At 43.2% G+C, this 7743-nt stretch overlaps 1 pseudogene; it reads right to left on the minus strand.

Annotated features, from left to right (window-relative positions):
• Positions 1-2796, minus strand: part of LOC141939702 (collagen alpha-6(VI) chain-like) — a 56875-nt pseudogene extending 54079 nt beyond the window's left edge.
• Positions 2797-7743: the final 4947 nt, after the last annotated feature.

Raw genomic sequence — 7743 nt, forward strand, 5'->3', positions numbered from 1 at the left:
TACAGACTGCAACAGCTGCACTGCTAAAGTCACAAAGACTTTGTTTTGGCCACCACCAAACTATAGGAAGCGGTCAGACTCTATGTTTCCCTTCCACTCCAGAGAAGCGTCTCACCCTGCAAAACTGCCAGCTGAACTTCTTACACGAGAGCTCCCAGATCCTATCAGGTAAAATGTTCAGGCTTAGCCCTGAGACTTACAAAACTTCTGTTTTGTTTTTCCCCAAACCAGGATTATTTTGTCAGAAGTGGTTTAGGGAGCCTTAACACCAGCAGCTACATCAGCAGATCTGAGAGGGTGAAAAGGCAGCAAAGGAGAGGCAGTGACCTCCCAGTTAGTACTGCTACCCACAGGTGTGCAGACAGCAGGCCCTCAGCAATACGAAGGTTAAGATGCCTCAGGCACTATGCAACAATTTATTCCTAGTAAACGAAGCTTTAAGCTTGCCATTGCAAAGATGAAGCAGGCAGTGGGGCTGGCCCAGGGCACCACAGCCCTTCCACTGGAAGGCAAAGCTACTAAGCACAGACATGAATCATGGGGAAATCTGTTTCTTTGCAGGAGTTCTCAGTATGGAGTCAGTCATGTCCCTCTCCTGGACTCTCTGAGTTTGGCTTGTCATGCATCAATAAAGCATGATGTGTCCAGCTGCTCCCTGTTCAGTTACAGAAAACCCTGCTAAAATTGGTTGCTTTTGGCAAGATATGCAGAACACTTCTTGAGTGAAGAGGAAGCAAGTACTGTAAATGTTTTGCTGGTTATAATTAAAAATTATTTGTCCTGGTTTTGGCTGGAATAGAGTTAATTTTTCTTCTTAGTAGCTAGAATAATGCTGTGTTTTGGATTCAGTATGGCATTTGGTATGAGAATAATGTTGATAATACACCGATGTTTTCTGCTGTTGCTAAGAAATCAAGGACTTTCCAACTTCCCATGTCCTGCCCATGCGCAGGTGTACAAGACGCTGGGAGGGAGCAGGGCCAGAGCACTGGACCCAAACTGGCCGATGAAACATTCCACATCATGTAATGTCACACACAGTTTACAGAGGAGGGTCAGCCAGGAAGTGGGGGGCTCTCTCTCGCTTCCAGGATTGCTGTTTCAGGATCTTGGCTCCTCCAGGACTGCTAGCCAGGAATGGGCTGGGTATCATTCGGCAGGTGGTGAGCAATCACATTGTGCATTACCCATTTGTACTTTCTACTATTGTTATTATTGTTTTATTTTATTTCAATTATTAAACTTTTTAAATCTCAACCTACAAGTCTCCCTACCTTTACCCCTCCAATTCTCACCCTCCATCCCTCAGGCAGGGGAGGCTGAGCGGTGTTTGGCTACCGCCTGGGTTAAAACCACAACATTCTTATTTAACAAGAAACTTGTATCTTTTATGACAGTGGCTGGATACTAGAATATGCACTTGCTGCTGGAAGCATGTTTTCCAGCTGGATTCACTGCAGGCAGCAGAATTATTCTGCAGCAACCAAGGGCAGGGTCGGCTAGGAAAGTCAATGTTCAGAGCTTGTGTACATCTGTACATGTATTATATGTATGTATACGACCTGTTAAAAAGCAAGGGTGGATGGTGGTGTTGCACATCCTACTTAGCACAAAGTAACTTAGTAATTCTGAAAGTAAACGCAGCTCCCTCCATGCCCTCAGTTTGCTTCAGAGGTCTGAGCAGTTCCTTCTAAGCAGCCTCTGGATGACACTACCTTGTTCAGCTATGATTCCATGCACTTGCACATGTTATGGGAGAATTTTACTTGAATGTCCCAAAATGACAAACAAGGCTATTTTGCTCCATTATGGACATGTGGGGTTAGTCATTAAGGAAAACATATTAGCTTAAGCCTCAGTGAGTGAGGTAGCAAGGAAATGGAAAAACAAGGAAAAATATTGAGAGCCCCTGTGGTAAAGAGAAAAGAGGTTCCTGACTGCCACACACAGGTGAAAGTTCTGTGTCCAATTAACTGCACAAAGCCCTGCTAAAGGTTTTCTGCAATTTTTTGTGCAAAAATTTCTAGTCACAATAGCTAGTTTGCTCCCATGACAAATTGCTTTACCCTGTCTCAACAAGAGAGAAGTTGCTGTATATTTTGGCAGTTAGAAGAGTTCCCACAGAAGCAGTAGCTACACGGACACAGAATCACAGCATCATGGCATGGCTGAGGCTGAAAGGGACCTCCAGAAGTCATCTGGTCCAACCCACCTACTCAAGTAGGGCCACCTAGAGCCAGTTGCCCAGGACTGTGTCCAGATGACTTTTGAATATCTCCAGGGAGGGAGACTCCACAACCTCTCTGGGCAACCTGTGTCAGTACTCGATCACCCTTACAGTAAAAAAGTGTTTCCTGATGTTCAGAGGGAACCTCCTGTGTTTCAGCTGGTGCCCGTTGGCTCTTATCCTGTCACAGGGCATCTCTGAAAAGAGCTTGGCTCTGTATTCTTTGCACCCTCCCTTCAGGTATTTATATAGATTTATAAGATCCTCCCTGAGCCTTCTCTTCTCTAGGCTGAACAGTCCCAGCTCTCTCAGCCTTTCCTCACATGTGAGGTGCTCCAGTCCATCATCCTTGTGGCCCTTTGCTGTTCTCTCCAGTGTGTCCGTGTTGTTCTTGTACTGGGGATCCCAGGACTGGACATAGTACTCCAGGTGTGGCCTCACTAGTGCTGAGTAGAAAGGAAAGATCACCCCCTCCATCTGCTGGCAATACTTTAACTAACACAGCCCAGGATACCATGTGCCTTTGCCACAACGGCACATTGCTGGCTCACGTTCAACTCTGTGTCCATCAGGACCCCCAGGTCTTTTTCTGCAAAACTGCTTTCCAGGTGGGTGGCCCCCAGCATATTGTTGGTGCAGGGTGTTGTTACTCCCCAGGTACACGACTTTGCACTTCCCTTTCTTGATCTAATATTGAATGAAAAATGAGAAAGGGGTTGTTGAATTCGTACTTTTTCTTGTTGAATTTCACAAGGTTCCCATCAGCACATTTCTCGAACCTGCCCAGGTCTTTCCAGATGGGAGCACGACCCTCTGGCATAGCAGCCACTTCTTCCAGTTTTATGTCATCTGCAGGCTTGCTGAGGGTAAACTCTGCCCCATTCAGACCATTAATGAAGATGTTAAACTGGACCAGACCCAGTATTGACCCCTGTGGTACACTGTTAGTTACTGGCCTCCAACCAGACGTTGCATCACTGATTATCATCCTCTGGGTCCAGCCAACCAGCCAGTTTTCAATCCACCTCACTGCTCATCCAGCCCACACATTAATATCTTGCCTACACAGATCTCTAGTGTCAAAGGCCTTACTGAAATCCAGGCAGACAATATCCACTGCTCTCTCCTCATCTACCAGGCCAGATTTCATCACAGAAGTTTGCCAAGCATGACTTTTCCCCTTGATTAATCCATACTGATTACTCCTGATGATTTTCTTGTCTTTCATGTGCCTGGAATGGTTTCCAGGATTAGCTGCTCCATCACCTTCCCAGGGATCAAGGTGAGGCTGACTGGCCTGTAGTTCCCTGGGTCCTCCTTTTTGCCTTTCTTGAAGACTGGAGTGACATCTACTTTCTTCCAGTCTTTGGGCACTTCTCCCAGTCACCATGATTGATCAAAGATTATCAAGAGTGGCCTCCCAATTAAATCCTTCAGCTGCCTCATGGGTGCATCCCATCAGGGCCCATGGACTTACATATGTCCAGTTTGCTTAAGCATTCCCTGACCTGATCCTCTTCCACCAAAAGTAGTTCCTCCTTGCTCCAGATTAACCCCCTGGTCTCCAGGACCTGGGATTCTTGAAGGCCTGTCACATGCTGGGAAACAGCACCAGACCGTTACCAGCAACCCTGCAAGCGTCAAGGCTCTATGGGTCAGTGAAAAGTGCAACACTGACTTCTTACATATTGGTAACTGCCAATCCCATTCAAATTCTGCACATGCATTGCACCTTGACAAGATGCAATGGCATACACCTCATGCCTTGAGGAAGAACACAAGACTTGCATTCCACTCACACTGGGTTCCAATTATAGCCAGGACATGTACCAGCTTTGTTACAAAAGGTAAAATTTACCCCTTACATGTTTTAGATGAGCTGGGCTCCTTTCTCATTAAAAAAGCTGGTCAATCCATCTGTCAGATACACAGCCAAATTCTGCAGTAGGAGCTAGAAAATAACACAAAGCCAGAAAGCTGAAAGCTTTTCCCTCAAACATGCTTCAGATCTTTTCTCTCTCTGCAACACAATCTGGCCCCATTAAATTAATAAAGATATGAATTACTAGGTCTAATTAATATAAAATGCAATCTGAAACCTTTTACAAATTAGTACTAGATTATGAGCATTTTCACATCATTATAACCCTTGTAACAAAAAATAACCAAATAAGCAAGGGCATTAAATTTACTCACTTTTATTGAGCAGAACTCAGAGGCAGTGTTTTGATCCCAGGGATATCTGTTCTCTGTTGATCACCTTCCTTGTCAGAGGATTGGGCCTCAGAATTCAGCTACTCTGGATTACAAAATTTAGATAGAATATGTGCATTTGGGTTGACATATGACAGTAGTAGGATTAGGTTTAGTAGATCTATCTTCTTGCACTTTTTAAACTACAGATTGTCTTAACTAAGGAGCAGCATAAACATCACACAGAGGTTTACTGTGGCAAAACTAAATTGCTCCCTAAACAGATTTCTAAGTGTGTGGCTTGACTCTCTAAATACAGCCTCTGACAACATCCATAAAGAAGCCACTTTCTTGTTACTTCTGAGAGGTTCATGTTTCTTTTATAGTTTGGGAGGAATTTGGCATTCAGCAGGGAGAGGTTGCTCTTAATTCACTCAACTGAGCAGCGCGTACATCTTCAGAAGACTGCTTTTATTAGAGGAGAGAATGTTATCTCATGGCAGACAGTCATATCCCAGTACAAAGATTCATATCCCAATTTCTACTCTGTTAATGGACAGCAATTCCTGTATTAATTAATTTGGTTTTAAAAAGCAGGGTTTATTAGCACTGGCACAAAGGCTTTGAGCTACAAGGTTTAAACCGCTTTCAAACTGGAGCCAGCCACAGAAGACATATGGTAGCACAGGCTATGTAAGAATAGCTGCACAAAGGCACCGCAGGGACCGCAGGGAGGAAGGGCATTCCCTGACCTAAGGAGATCACTACGCGCTGTACCATACACATGTGATCCTTTTACAGTTCCACCATCCATTTACACCACAGCCACTAAAAAGAATGACAAGGGTTCAAAAAAAGTAGGTGCTAGGTACTCCGTTACCTAGAGCAATGTTCTGAAGTTTAAGTGCCCACAGCACCAAAAGTACAGCCTCAACTCAGACAACGTACAAAATTCAGCACCGAGATTTCTCACAAAAGTCTGTTCAGCGCTTAGAAGCGGCAACACCAGAATATTTCACTGGCATTAGAATTTAAGATTTCACAAAAACATTTTACCATCTGCTGAATGCTGATATTTCACAACTCAGTGAAATGCAGCAGAGAAGTCTAGTCAGTTGCCTGCAAAATAATTCTTTTCATGTTACCTTGTGTAACTCATCTGAATTCCTACAGTATTCCATATGTCTGAAAAAAAGAAAAAAAAAGCCTGCAAATGCTGCTTGCTGGACCACCTGACACAACCACAAGGGTGAGAGAGGGGTTAGACAACAGACCCCTAAGCATCCTGCAGTAGCTAGCATATTCCTCCTTTTGGAAAAAAGCCCAGGGGATTTATGCCAGGGATGAAAGAAGAAGGAAAAACAGATTAGAAGGCTTTGAGAGTCATTCTTTAAGGGGGGCAACTGGTTGGTCTTATACTGCATTGCTCCAGAAAGGTGATCATCAACCAGCCTGTCTGAGGCAATGAGATGGAAGATGTGTGCGTAGAAAGCATGAGCCAGTCAGTGCACACAGACATAAATTTCTCCTTATCAAGGAGGGAGTATCCCATGCAGCAGGACACTTCCCTCACTGAAAAACAAGAATTTTGAGCCAGCAGCAAGACTAGCCCCAGATAATAAGAGCCAACTGAAAGAAAGAGATGGATTGCTGGCAGCCGAGATCCATCAGGGGACCCCACATCTCCTGGGCCAAAGAGAACCTGAGATATCAAAAATTGCTTCTGCTACAACAACAGAGATGTTTAATTTTTTACTCCTCCTTTCCAAGCAAAAGAATTATTCACTTACCTGAACAAAATGAGAACATTAAAGTTCTAAAGAAAATAGGAGATCAAACTGCCAAGCTGTTCTGTCTTAGAGAAAAGATTTCTGTGAGTCTTGTGTAAAAAGTGACCAAGTTCTCCAAAAAAGGGAAAGTCACTTCTCATGTACACCTGACTTAAGGGGAGGGAGCCATTGATTTTGAAAGAGGACAGAAACTACTAGCAACTGGCAGCGTCTGTGGAGAAACAGCTATTAGAGAACAGCATTTTGGAAAGCTAGATATTAAACACTTTGGAATTAAAAGCACTGTACATACTGTAAAAAGCAAACACAGGTTCAATTTATTGCTTCACAAAGTAAATAGATCACATCTAGCCCCCAAACAGACAGCTGTAGTGTCCTCCTTAAGTACCATTTCCCAGTCACAAGTGTAGAAAAAGAACAGAAACAGTGTAGAGTACCTCCCACTCCACAGCAGTCCCATTCTGTTGTGAGAAAATCCGAAGGTGAAAGACCAATGGCTTCATCGACTCACCTGTCCCCACTCAGAGTTTGAGTCAATAGCAGTAATCCATGAGACATTTTGACCCTTCCTCAGCTGAGCTAAGGGTGGCACTGTCACCTTTAGCACTGAGTTGCTCAGCATTATTATGATAGTCCTGAGGCTCACAAGAGTCCCCTCTGTTCAAAGTCACTGTTCACAACAGACTCCCTCTGCATGAGTCAGAACCACCAGGCTCTGGAAATCCAAGTTCATGTATGTTCCGTAGAAGTCTGTTGAGAAACTCTTGGCCAGCAGTCCATGTAAATGTATTAGAGATATTTTATCTATCTTGTTGTAGACAAATAGAGAGAAGAACAAAATTCCATGTGAGTACAGCCACCTCTACAAAAAGTGGTCCAAGGTGACAAACTTAAATGCACCATCACTTCCCCAGATATAAAATGGGCAACTGCAGAGTTTGGGTAAGTCAGCAGAGTACACTTAGCTCAGCTAAGTCCTACCTTTCTGCAGGGCATTGCATTTATTACCTTTAATCAGAAGATGTCCTCAGGACGTATTTTTTCCCCTCAAGGGCAAGCAATGACAAAAATCTAATGTTCTGAAATGAATGCGCTTGTCTAACCTTTGGTAACAAGGGAAAGGGACCAACATTTATTTACATATGAGAAGGCACACTATGACAATATGCTTACATCTGTTTCAAGAACTAACAGCAGAAGTGAAATATTTGAGAATGATTGATTTTATTCACATGCTGGATTATTCAGAAAAAAAATTAAGAAGCCAAGAACGACTTTATGGTAGAAAATACTCTAAATCAAAGTGAAGTGAATTCTAGTAAGTCAATGTCATTTGAGAGCTATATGCTTTTTGGCATTTTCTGTAAGCAGGATAAATGCAAGCAAATTCATCAAAACATTTTGACATTAGTGTCTTGCACCCAATGTTTTTTCATTAAAATCTCTGAGGTATTGTTTTATTTTTTCAGTATATTTAGAAAATGCACATTTTGGTGTTTATACTTTTATGGTATTTATACTTTTATCCCTTTT

This window comes from Strix uralensis, chromosome 1 (assembly GCF_047716275.1).
Source record: "Strix uralensis isolate ZFMK-TIS-50842 chromosome 1, bStrUra1, whole genome shotgun sequence".
Taxonomy (NCBI): Eukaryota; Metazoa; Chordata; class Aves; order Strigiformes; family Strigidae; genus Strix; species Strix uralensis.